Here is a 14,158-nt window from a genome sequence, read left to right on the forward strand (position 1 = left end):
CCCCCCCCCCCCTGAAGAAACAGGTCAGTTGATGTGGGTTCAAACACAGCTTGGAGAGCAGGGCACGGAAATCACCCCAAGTCACTCTCTGAGATTGGAACAAGTCTCCCAAGACAGGGTGAGTGGAGGAGAAAAAGAGGCACACTGACAAAGACAGATCACCCCCAAGGAGAAGCAATTGGAGGAAGGGGGTTGTAATGGAAGATGAGTTGGCTTTCATACCCTGCTTTTTACTGCCCAAAGAGTCTCAGAGTGGCTTACAGCCATTTTCCCTTCCTCTCCCCACAACAGACACCCTGTGAGGTAGGTGAGGCTGAGAGAGCTCTGACAGGACTGCTCGATCAGAACAGCTTTATAAGTGTTGTGACAAGCCCAAGATCACCCAGCTGGCTGTATGTGGGGGAGTGTGGAATCAATCTTGGTTTGCCAGATTAGAAGCTGTCTCACTTAACCACTACACCACAGTGAAGAGCTGGACAGTAAAGTTAGTAGTCACCCAGCTCAGTTACACTGGTGTGGAACCAGTCGCTCAAAGTAGTGTGGGTAGAGGAGGAAAGCAGAGAGATTGTCAAAGACAGATAGCCCTCAAAAAGAAGTCAATGTGTGTGTGTTCTAATGGAAAAGGGGACATTTGCGTTTTCACCTGCTACATTGGCCTGGAACCGGTCCCCTAGGGCAGGATGAATAGAGGAGGAAAGGAGGCAGGCTCATGAAGGCATGTTACCCCCCCACACACACACACACCAAGAGAAGTGTGTGTGTATGTGTGTGTAGGGGTTATAGTTGAGATTGGAAACTACTGTTTTCATCCCAGATACTTTGAAAAAGAACCCCTTAGGCAGGGTGGGTACAGGTAGCCAGAATGTGACACACAGATCTCTCTCCTCCAAAGGAGAAGCTGGGGGGGGGGGACAAATGGAGAGCAGTGGGCAGTAAAAACAAACACAGATCAAAACAAAATGAAAAGCAGCCCACTCTGTGTGTGAAAGAGTGATAAAATAGTAGAAATGGAAGTCCCTCAAGAAACCCAACATCCACTCCCAAAGAGTAATCACTCCTTTTACTGTAACCCAAAGTTTCTGTGTGTGTGTGTGGGGGGGGGGTCCTTGAAATCAAATGAAAAGTAAAAAAGAAGGATAACCACCGAGGAAAATCCCACAAAACAAAAATGCCTGCTATGTGAAAGAGGAATTCAATCCTGATTTTTCCACATTTCTGGAAGCCTGTCAAGCCTTTGAAGATCCTTGTTCATGTTTCCAAGGCTGGAAAACATCACCCTCACCACCGTGTAGCATTTTTGTACTGGAATTTCTGAACGAGTCTGATTTTCTGAGCCACCCTTAGCAATGACTAAACGCTCAGGGATTTCTTTGGAGACTACATGCATGCTGAATTTCTCCTCCTGAACCCTGGTCTCATCAGGATTTGACATGAAGTTTGGCTCATCCTGCAGTGGGTGTGTTATGTCTGTGGGCATTTGGACACAGATGCAAATGAGGGTTCTCTGCTAGCCAAGGAAATAACCAATCAAGGAACCTGATCACTCTGCCAGAGCCAATCCGATTTCTCTGCTTAGGGCCTATCAGATTGTTCTGTGTAGGGCCACTTGGATTGCTCTGCTTAGGGGCCAATCGAATTACTTCACTATAGCCAATCAGATTGCTCTGTTTAAGGGCCAATTGGATTGCTTGGATTGCTCTGCTAGGGCCAATTGGATTGCTCTTCTTAGAGCCAATCAGAGGCAGCAGCTGGCTGCCTGAAAGGTATAAAAGTGCATGAGTTTGCCTGTTTTTTCTCTGTTCAGCAGTTGTAGTCTGTTGCTTGATTTGCTAGATAAAAATAGCTGTTTTGAAGACTTGGAGTTTGTGATCACTGAACCCGCAGACTTAATAGTGTGCCCATCTCTGTATACGCATTTCAGATGGGTGGGGGGGGGGGAACCAGCCTTTGTAGATGAAGGTCATTGCTCCATGGCCAGAACACCAAAAAAAAGAGCAGAAGAAATACATAAAGGAGCCATAGACCAAAGAATTGTTATTTTGTATGTTATCATATAGTGATGCAATGTTGGGAGATTCATTAACCAACCAACCAACCAACCAACAATAACAGCCCCCCCGCCCAAAAAAAAATACCCCTTAGTCATAGTATTTTCTATCCTGAGTACCAGAATGAAGTGACTGCTACTAGTGCTACACAACATGGCTATAAGTCACCTTATAGAGTCCATTACCAGTAGGATGATGTAATACCAGCCTGAGATTTTCCTTCCTTTTAATGGTTAAAAGGATAGCATAAATTGGTTCTCAGAGGCATCCCTGATAGACCCATAGAAATAAAAATAATATTGTGATCTGGCATCTCTGGGTTCAGAAAAAGAAGCCTGACATGCTGGAACAAGCAGTGTCATCCTGAGGACCATGATGATGCAAGACTGTCACATTCCCCCCACTGCCAGCACATGGGCCATCAAGATAGTAAATCACTCTTTCTTCTAGTAACCCCCCCCCCCGCGCTCGGCTCCCTTCCCCAATATTTTGGGTCCGCTAGCATGTGCAAACATTCAGTCACACCATTTCATAACCATTTGTTGATCTGGTCTCCTCTTGGGGGCCGATATCTGGTCTCCTCTTGGAGACAACTTCTAGGAACTTCCCCATCAAATTATTACTTGGTCTTCTAGCATGCAACACTTTGTTATCTATCAACAAATGGTTATGCAATGGTGTGACTGAATGTCTACGGGTCTGTGAGGGAGGAAATGAAGATTTGCTTGAGGCTACATTTCAGACATACAAATAGGATTTCAGCCCCAGTTCAGTAATCAGCAACTTTCTTGCTGCTTGCTGACCCCAATGCTGTCCTCCAATGTCAAGCTGATGTTCAGATGACAGATCTCACAGATCCTTAGGTCTTCTGGACTCCTTCATTTCATCTCTAAGGAACATGTGTTTTGCTTGTTTATGTGTTTTGAAAGTTCCCCAATGTTTCCCCTGAATAAATCTCTTTGAGCGCAAATTAAGTTATTATCTGTATTTAAAAGAGTTTCTGTCTGGGTTAAGGACCTTGCAATCATTGGTAAAAAGACCCTGCAGTTATCCAGCCTCTTGCTAATATTATTCAGATTCCCCATAATTCACTTTGATGGATCCATTTCAGGTAACATATGTGTTTGGATTTTGCCAATCTGGAACAATGCCTAAAATTCCCTATTGGGTTTAGGAGTGGAAAACATAAGTAGGCACTCCTGAAATTTCTGGATTCCCAAAATGAATCTTCTGAAAGTTCAGTATGGTTTTGTAACGCTTTGGCTTGGATGGAAGACTGCAGCCAGACCTAGGGATTTCTTCAATACCCAATCTATGCCTATTAGCACTGAATATTCCTAAATCTGAAAAAAAGATTTGCCCACATTCCTGAAATTTCATGAAATTATATAATAATATACTAGATGGCGCAATATAAAATGCTAAAGAATTTCAAATGATTTTTGGGAAGCAGACATCCTTGATTATAAGGATGCTGCATGGGAAACGTGCAATGTGTTTTCTAGCTCTAACACTACTGAAAACACTCTCTGAAATATTTTGTTTAGTTCTATGGGTGCTATAAGGTGTGAGTCACAGAGAAATGAAGGTTACTTCTACTGTAATTACTGTACTCTCAAGAGGAATTTTCTAAAAAGGGCAGAGGCTAAACTGCCTTTCAACTGCCTTCATAGCTGACAAACACTGAACAGCTGGCATTCAATGGGCTGTTTGTTCGTTCTCCACTCAAACAATTTGGCATATCAAACTGCAGACGAGAGAGCCCAGAGTGACTCTGATTTAAATCAGTTTCTGACACAAATACTGATTTGCAGCTGACATGAAATGGATCAAAATTTATTGGCTAAAGACATGATGCATTTTGATAGATGCCCCTTGACTTTCAATTGTGTCTCCAGCAGGGCCACTGTATGAATACATTTTTTGTGATTATCCCAAGGGGTGCATGACTTTGGACTGCATTTAACTTTTTAATCAAATCTAATGTCTCTCTGAAATTCCCCTGGTGCTTTGTTCTGCCTCATCATGAGCACAGAAAAGGAAACTCTGCTGTCCTAGGTAGTCATTTTTCTACAAGTTTGATCTTGTCATGTCTCTTCTTATTATAATTTCCCATACTTTATCTTTGGCTCTCCATTGCATAAAGATACGCTTATTAGAGTAAGATTTATTGTGGCAACTTATGTGCCCCGAATACCAACAATTTAGATAATGGGTTGTGAGGGGTTTTTTTTGTTCAAATTCCCACAACTGTCTACATTAACTCTGAGCCATTTCTTCCTAAATGGAACAATAAGGATCTGTGAAATTGTCTTGAGCCATGATTGAATTCTCTCATAACAATGCTTTCGTTCAGCTACCTCCAACTGAGAGGGAAAGATATCCAAAGTTAAGAGACAGTTCTAACACACAGCCAAGGGATGGCCCTGGAAAGAATACCGGAAGCAGAGGAAAATAGAATAAAATAAAAAGACATTGGGCAAATAACACTGGCTTAGCTTCAGAAGACAGGGTTAATTGGGACAGCAAGAATCCAGCAACGATACATCTGCATTTCCCAAGAACTTTGACAGATCTCATATTGTAGTACACCATCTACCAATCAAAAATTTGAATATGACAACTCATCATTTCCTTGTCGGATGGGAGCAATAGCATGCAGCAGCTCTATGTACTAGTAGGGAAGAGCACCTTTTAAATGTGTACTAATTAATCCTCCAATAGGCTGCATAAGTATGAGACATGATAATCATCCCTGATGTGTCTTATACTTTCCATAAGTAGGAGCATCCATGAGTCTATTGACGAAGACTATGGTTTGCTTGGATGTGTGGCATATACAATGGGACTGATGACCATGAAAGACAACAAAGAGGAATAGGATTTCAAACTCTCAACAAACTTGGTGAGGCCTTGATTCCCATAGGATTTAATATCCCCCACTTCCTCAATTACCATTTATAAGGAATGGGGATGGGCACAAACTGACTCACGAACTAAAGTTCATGATTCATTTGGGCCAGTTTATGGTTTGTGAGCTGAAGGTCATGGCAGGTCAACCAGCACATACTTCAAATGAACTGTTAAGCTGTTTGCAGAGGTTTGTCCTGGTTTGTGAATGAATATATTTCCAGACAGAATGACTTCAATTAAGCTAAATGTTTTCTGACTTTCAAAGCAATTGGGGGAGGGGGTAGAACTTGGAAGGTATGTCGAGGAACATCTGAGGGAGACTTCCTATGACTATGATGTGTCCAAATTGCACAAGGTCTGTTATATACAATCGTGAACATGTGCAGGTCAAAACGTCCACCTGTCAAAGGCAGGTGATCCTTTTGACAAGCATAGATTCAGCAGTAGCAATGAACCTGCTCACAAGCTAAAATGCAGCAAAAACCAGTGTTTGAGGAAAGCAGCTTCCGGGAACATTTATAGACCTTTTGTCTGGTTTGGCTGTTTGGTTCATCTAAAATTTAACCTTAACAGCTGAGGTCAGTTTCACTTCCCTGCACTTCTAAGTAGTGGAAAACTAAATGGACTGGTGAAATGTCTGTCAGGCTTTTAAACCTAACAGTGGGGTGGATCCACCCATCAGTTGTTATGTTTAAATGGCTGTAAGCCATTAAACTCCCTTCTCATGGCTGTGGCTCAACACATCTTGGAGAAAAGGAAATCTGAACTTGTTGGTTCAGTTTTGGACTGTTTGGCTTGTATAAGGGGCAACCCTAAACTGAACCCAATTTGTGAGGTTCCTGCCCTTCCAGAATGTAAGTATTGGATTTAGGGTCTGAGTTATGTCCCTACCCCAAAGATGGTGCCCCCAAGAAGTACTTTGTGTGGAAACAATAGGTGATCAGCTTGTCAGGAGACTCAGCCCAAAAATCAGATGGAGTTCCCCTATAAGTTTGTCTCTAGCAGGTGGGGGAGGGGGGCTTCTGGCAAACCATAAACCAAAAATAAGGAATGGTCAATTCTTATACACTACATTTCCATCTGAGCAGTCAGTGGAAACTTTATTTAGTCTTTTAAAATGTCTGCTAAGATGCAGATTTCAAAATGTCAACCATTATGTGACACATTTATTCAGCAGGAAAATTAGAAACCTGTCACAGATGTTAACAATGTGTTAATATTAATGCTTAGCCATATTTTTCAGAGACTCACAGTGCAATCCTAAGCAGAGTTAAACCTTTCTAAGTCCATAGCAGCCAATGAATTTTGAAGAGTGTCCATAAAGTGGTTGTGCTTTCACTATTTTAGTCACTTTAATGACAGAATCTACTCTTTCTCTCTAGATGCGCATCACATTTTTAGCCTGCCTTTCCTTCATGGAGCTTTGAGCATCATTTATCATCCTTCCTTCCTTGGCTGGTTTTCAGAACAAACCTGGGAGGTAAGTTTCAGTGAGCGATAATGACTGGGTAGACCCAGTGGTAGTCATGGGGCTGGCCTAGGGTCCTTGCAATACTGGGGCTCTCAAAAGGCTAGGAGGGAAGGAAACTCTTCTAGATGTGGTAACAAGTGCTTCTTTACTGCCAGCAGCTGATACAAAACTCCCAAACACATTCCCAGTCAGTTCTTTCACCCCTGTCTCTGACATTGCTTCAGCATTTGCTGCGCTACTCTCTCACATGTTCTGTGAGTTGGGCCTCCTCCTCTGCTTCCTCCCAGTTCCTGTGCACAACTGCATCTAGAGAGAAAGAGAAGAATCTATGCATTAAGTCCTATCCAAGAAGCTCAAGCCAACATTGCAGAAACTCTAATGCTCTGCCTTCACAAGTGTCCAGTTTTTCCTACATAGTCCTAGGGGGATGCCTTTCAAGACTGCCAAGACTGCCAAACAGATGTGTCCTGTGTTGTATGTGTTCCTCCATACTTGGGTGGCTGAGACTGTTAGACTGTTTCTGGCTGGTCCCATGTCTATGTCTGCACAGTGACAAGGTTGACAGGGGCCAGCCTCCCCAAATACAAACTGACTCAAGAGGCTACTGAATTTCATGAATGATTGGAGATTTGAATAACACTTTTCCCAGTCCTCAATCAGTAATCTATCCACCAAACAACACTGACTGTCCCAAATCAACAGATACTGGTGACTTTGTGTTGGGAAATTCCTGGAGATTTAGGGTGGAGCCTGGGGAGGACATGGACCTTGCTGTGGTGTAATGCCATAGAATACATCTTCCAAAGCATCTATGTTTTCTAGGGGAACCAATATCTGTAGTCCAGAGATGAGCTGCAATTCCAGGAGATCACTGGGAGGCTGGCATCTATTGTTGGCATGCTGGAAAGTCAAGAAGGAACATTTGGGAAGGAAGTAAAGCCACAGTGGAGGCATGTTGGAAAGAAAAAAAAATGAGCAAAATAAGAGGGATTAAGAGGCCTGGAGGTAAAGAGAGAGATTGATATATAGAGAGTAATTGAAATGTGGAATTTGCTGCCAGAGGATGTAGTGATGGCCATAGGAATAAATTCAAAAGGGATTAGATGGATTTATGGATGATAGTCCTATCAGGGACTATTAGATATTATGACTGCGGTGAGCCTCCACATTGGCCCATTATGCACGGCCGCCGAAACGGCAATTTCGGGTCACATGGGAAACGCGGAGGGGGAAGACGCGAAGCACACTGGTTATGCATGGGATGGGGCGCGACGGTGGCAAAACCCAGAGTAACCGATTATGCACACGGCGATCCCGGCGCCACTTCTGGTTGCGCCCCGGTCACCTGGAAGCTGCGCTTTCTTCCGCGTTTCGCTAACGCGGCTTTTTCGGTGGCATGCACCGAAGCTGCGGCCGGTTGCAGCCGGCACCGTGCGTTATCCGTGATTTTAGTCGCCACCATTCCACCCCAAATGTGTGTTATTCCCCCATGCATAATGGGTCATTCAGAGGCACTAAATCTCTGAATCCCAGAGCCTGGAGACAATATAAGGGGAAGTTCTTAGCAGGGGTAGTCAACCTGTAGTCCTCCAGATGTTCATGGACTATAATTCCCATGAGCCCCTGCCAGCAAACTCTGGTAGGGGCTCATGGGAAATGTAGTCCATGAGCATCTGGAGGACCACAGGTTGACTACCCTTGCTCTAAAGGAACTGCTTGGTCACTATGTGAGAGAAGATGCTGGATTAGATGGACCACTCTTCTGATACACCAGGGCTCCAGCAGAAGTTAATCTATATAGCAGTCATAGCATGCTACATACCCTATGGTTCCAGGGGCCCTGTGTGGACCTTACTGGCAAAGTGTCTGAATTGGGTGCTAGGCAGCCTGCTGGAGAGCTTGAATGTGTGCTTCAGGCACCAAAAGGAGACCCAGTGAAGACCTGGATACGGCAGAATGCTCTGTTCCAGGGGTAGTCAACCTGTGGTCCTCCAGATGTTCATGGACTACAATTCCCATGAGTCCCTGCCAGCAACTGCCCCACCAGCAGATGCTGATCTGCCCCACCAGGTTTGACTGAGGTGAAGAGCTGCACTGCCCACCCCAGCTGGTCAGATTGCAGAGGATACTGTGCTTGATAAGGTCATGGCAGCAGAGTGGGGGCAAGCAGTTAGAGGCTACCTTTGGTTCTGCCACCCCACCCCATTCACAAGAGCATGCACTAGGTGGGGGGCATTGAATGCAAGCAGGCAGTTGTGCTCTGCTAGGGTTTTGAAATCCTTATACTGGCTTTGCAGGGCTCTTCTTATATTCTTCAGGAGCAGGTATCTTCTCATCCACAACGGACAATGGCTGCATGCAACAAACAATCTAGTTTTAGGCAGAGTAATTTGGTTTAGGAATGCAGGAAGGGTGTGTTTGAGCTAATGTCTATGTCAGCTATTTAATGCAAAAGGCAGCCGTTTTAAAATCAAAATTCATGGTCGTTTTTTGACTTGCATGAGGAGGCAGTTCTGGGCTTATGAAGGCATGGACAGCCATTATTGGCATAAACAGGCCATAGTTATTTATTAGCCATAACATGGGGAGTTTCCGCATAGCAGGGGATTAACATTCACTCAGTAGCTGTTAAACTACTATTATCCCTGCTACAGTGGCTCCCCTGGATCCCACACTGGTTCCTGGCAGGGAAAGCAGCCCCCCCCCATGCTGCTGCAGCCCCTAACCAAGGAAGTATCCTCCTGGTATGCCAGAGGGGGTGCAAACCACCACCGGTCCCATCCAGGCCACCCAGCCCTGCAAGCCCCCTAGCCTTCCCAACTGGGTTGACAACTGCTTGCAGATCACCACCTCTTTAAACAAGCATGCTCCGCCCCCGCCCAGAGCATCCAGATCCACACCATCCTTGGTTCATGCCCCACCGTGTCTTCCTCTGGCCAACTCCCTCGCTTCGTCAGTGGCGGCCCCAGGTGAGTCCAAGTCATTCTTTCATTCTATTTACAAATTCAATGAGTTTTTAACAAAATGAACCTCATCAGGAAATGCCCTGACTTTCTTCAGTTAATGAGGATTTTCTTTTTTAAAGCTTCAGCAACATTGTACGACTGGCACGTTGAAGTCATAACATATTTTTTAATGGTTTGCAATTTTTGTCTTAATGGAAGGGGGGATGCAGGGAAGTGCATTGTTCTAGGCATGGATTAGCTTTGGTCTCATCTCTTTATGAGTCTTGGTTCTCATTAGAGACCATTACTCTCTAGAGATAACACACATCGCTCTGACAATCTAAGCAATGCCTCTTCAACCTTGATTGTAGTTTTTGTATTCCCAAATTAAAGTCTGTGCACCAGGATCGATTAAAGATACTGGGGTGGGGGTGGGGGGGGAGGTAGGAATAGAATGCCTATAGTCTTGAACAAAAAAGAAACCATGCCTAAATTGTCTTGAGGATAAAATAACAATGAATATCAACCCTTCATTTTATTTTCCAGTGGGTTGAAAGTTGAGCAGAAAAATGTAAAATGAGGCTTGTGCTAATCCCCAGCTGACAAAGCAAAGTAAAAAGTAATGAACATTTCTAAATGTGCTGTGATGTTTTATAAGGCATGTTTATGCCCTGATATAATAGGCTGAGATAGCATATTTAATAACTTTAGAAGAAAGGCACTCAATTCTTTATAGGATCCAATTTGTAATCCATTCCGCAAATACCCCTGAGTATCAACAGAAATGTAAAGCTATCATATTTAGTTCAGCCAATATTGGAAGTTTTATATCATTTTAAGGGCAAATATTTACCATACAATTTGAACCAATCGTAGTTCTCTGAGCCCAGGAAAAATGAAAACTGATTAAGCAAATAAATAAGTCAAATAATTAATTAATGCCGTTTCACGGAAGAGGTGAATATTCATGAAAAGGATGGATGCATTGAGAGAATAGAGAGAAAAAAATGTTATCTCTCCCATCACTAGAATTGCACAGATTGTGTTAAAATATAGCTTTACTTGGAACAAAATCTGGAATTTCTGAAACAAACTATCTGAAATCTGAAAAAAATTGATGGTAAGAAAGCTTAGACAAGGACATTTATCTATTTCCCATTTGTCTTTTACAGGCCTAGTTCCTCATGTGTCCTTAATAGGAAAGCAGAAAATAGGTTGCAACAGAAAGTAAGACGTAACAGGAATGTGGTAAAATCTGTCAGAATGATGTATTAATGTTGTGGAAATCTTCAGAACCAGACCCCATCTGTGGATACTTAAATCTAGATAGTGGAACCACAAATGGACAAGAGAACTCTTTCTACAAACCTGAGGAAAAATCCCAGGTTTAAAGAAAACCCTGAAAGCGAAAGAAAAAGTAGCAGCTGTATCTTTAAAAATTATCTTAGTGGCCATTGTGGGAGTTGCTAGGAAACAACAATTTTGCCATCATTCAACGGGTTCTTTATGGATTTTTCTGCTTGAATTCCCCCCCCCCATTAATGCTAGCCTGTTTTGGTTTATGTCCTGCTGCTATAATAGGCATGAATTGGCCATTCTGCATGTGTTTTTGTGCCTTTTGAGCCAATGTTTACTCTGACTTTGTTCTGGAAACCAATTTTGAGGCTGCTTTTAATTCTATTGGTTCTCTTGGTCCCGCCTACTCCTGCCCACCTCCAGCTCATTGTTCAATGATTGGACTGTCATTTTCAAAGTATTCCTTCTTCTTCCCCTCGCCCTGAAAAGAGTGATTTCTTTTTCTTTCTTTCTTAAAAAAAATGGCTTGAAAATATTAATATATTACTCAGGTGCTGTAACAATAGGCTTCGCTCCACTCAATTCCCAGCTTTCTTTTCTTTTTAAAAGAAGTCTGTAGCCTCTTCTCTCATGACTTTTTTCTTATATTTCAGGGAGGGAAGGAGATAGGGGCTTACTTAACAAAAAAACCCAAACCTGGGAATTCAGAGAATCTTTAAGGTCTACTGTTACTATTAAAGGTATGCATTTGGAGCTACCCAAGCAGTTATGTTTTGGCATTGCAAATGTATCTGGGTTTTCTCCTCAGGAACACAGGAAACTAATCCTGAGAAAATCCCAGATATACTGGGAAACTAATAGTATGTCTAAAAGTGCAAGATGCAGGAGTGAATGGCTCTCACACCTCTCAACTGCTTGTGGGCTTCTGACATCTCTTTAACCTTTAAAAAGGTTGCAGAAGACAGCTCCTGGAAGCTCAGCTGGTTTAAACTAGCCTGCAAGAGAGGTCAGTCCAGGATCAGCTGTGCTCACATGGAGCAGATTGCTCCCTGTGCTCACAGCTTCTGGCATGCAATCCCTCCACCTCTTCTCAGGTATATTGGGGGTAAATGGGGAAAATCTGCACATCCCTTGTTACAGTGCTCCAGCAATATGTCAATATTTCAGTGTTGTTTTACAAAAAGCAGACATGCTATGATACCACTGTTGACACCACCAATGATGATGGCAACTTCCCCTGAAAATCCTCATTATGGCCCATTATGCACGGAGTGGAAAGTCTGCATTCGGGGTGGAATGGTGGCGGCTAAAATCACCAATTATGCACGCTGCAGGCGGCAACCGGGTGCAGAGTCAACTTATGCAGCCGAAAAAGCCACATTAGCGAGATGCGGAAGAAAGTGGAGCTTCCTGGGACCAGGGTGCAACCAGAAGCGGCTCCGGAGTATCTGCGTGCATAATCGGATACTCTGGGTTTTGCCGCCGTTATGTTCTGTCCCGTGCATAATCGGTTTGCTTCGCTTCTTCCTCCTCCTCGTTCTCCATGCCACCGTTTCAGTGGCTGTGCATAATAGGTCTAATAAAGACCCAAATGTAAGAAAGAAAACCTGACTCTGCAACTGTGAGAATGCACAGGGAGGACAGCTGAGTGAAACAGTAGTGTCCAACCTGATCCCAATGCTTGTGGATCAGCTCCCAAGAAAATCAGGAGTAAGAACTGGAGCATCCAGAAATGCCTTGTGTCAAATGGTTCCCAGCTTATTCTTTCCCCACATCTTCTAAAGCTGAGTACTAGCCTAGAAAGCAACTCTGGAACTCTTCTGGAACCTAGATGCTGGATCACCAACCCCAAATTTTAAGTCGCCAGTGGCTGTCTAGATTTCTAAACTTCTATGGAGAAGATCAAACCATCGTGTTGTAACAGAGCTCATCCTGAGGTAATTTGATTCTCTACAGGGATCCCAAATGTTGCCTTTTTATTTGTTTTAATTAATTTGTATATGGAGGAAATAATCCTGGATGGATCCACAGACTATTTAGCATTTATATCATCCACCAGAGTAAGCAGCTACCAGAGATAAGCAGTGTAACTCAGGGAAGTGTGGATTGTTATGTCATGCTGGAATAAGGTGACCAGATTGTCCCACTTTTGGAGGGACATCTGGGGGTGCCTGGCAAATTGTATTTATGTTGAAATTAAATATGTGTGTGTGTGTATGTATGTGTATGTATGTGTATGTATGTGTATGTATGTGTATATATATATATATATATATATATATATATATATATATATATATATATATATTACAATGCTATTTTTGTGTCCTATGTGTTCTATGAAACTTTTTGTTGCTCCATATAGACCAAATTTTTAATCAAGAACCCCCCCACACCCCTGGTCAATGGTGTCCCACTTTACCAATGTTAAAATCTGGTCACCTTATGCTGGAATACATTATTTTAATTAAAAAACAATGACAACAACAGAGAGATGTTTCCACTAAAAGTGTTATAGACTCTTTTATTGTCAGAAGTTTAGCAAGCCAACATCTGTTCTGGAACACTTAGTTAACGTATTAGCTCCTGTTAGTCAAAAATATTGTCATGAAACTCAATTTACAGTTATTAAAGTTTTCAACATGTCATGGAAAATATGATAATAGCAATTACAGATTTATTTTTTAAAGAAAAGAATCAATCCACATGCAGTAATGTGGGGGGAAAGCACAGACGCTATTTTACCTTTTCCAGGTATACATATAAATCCTCTTAATTACAGGATAATGAATAATAATCTTGGAGAATTTAACAGAAGGCTAAAATTTCTCAAGCACAGAAAGAATGCCACAAACTCCTTAGTGTTGCTTTACAAAAAGCAGAAATGCTATGTTAATTGCTCCTTTTGGAAAGACACAATCTGTTACCAGGTTCCTGTTTATCCTTTGTATCTGTTGGAATGTTGCTTGGTTCACAAAGGGCTGTTGGTCCTCATACTTCCACAATTTTAACATCTCTAAGTTCTTTTTTGAAAACTTATTTTAATGCACATGTAAGGAAGCAATTAGAATAAAGCATAATGTTCAACTGAACCTTTTGACTCTTGCTCACAATTTCCTTGCCAACCCATTGGGAGCAGAAGTAGCCTGCTCATCTTGTCTTCGGATTGCACTTCTGTCTTTGACCCATTATGCACGGGGGTTTTAGCGCACATTCGGGGTGGAATGGCGGCGACTAAAATCACCGATAACGCATGGAGCCGGCTGCAACCGGCCGCAGCTTCGGTGCATGCCGCCGAAAAAGCCGCGTCAGTGAAACGCGGAAGAAAGCGCAGCTTCCGGGTGACCGGGGCGCAACCAGAAGCAGCGCCCGGATCGCGGCGTGCATAATCGGTTACTCTGGGTTTTGCCGCCGTCGCGCCCCGTCCCGTACATAACCGGTATGTGTCGCGTCTTCCCCCTCCGCGTTTTCCATGTGACCCGAAA

This window comes from Paroedura picta, chromosome 6 (genome assembly GCF_049243985.1).
Source record: "Paroedura picta isolate Pp20150507F chromosome 6, Ppicta_v3.0, whole genome shotgun sequence".
Lineage (NCBI taxonomy): Eukaryota > Metazoa > Chordata > Lepidosauria > Squamata > Gekkonidae > Paroedura > Paroedura picta.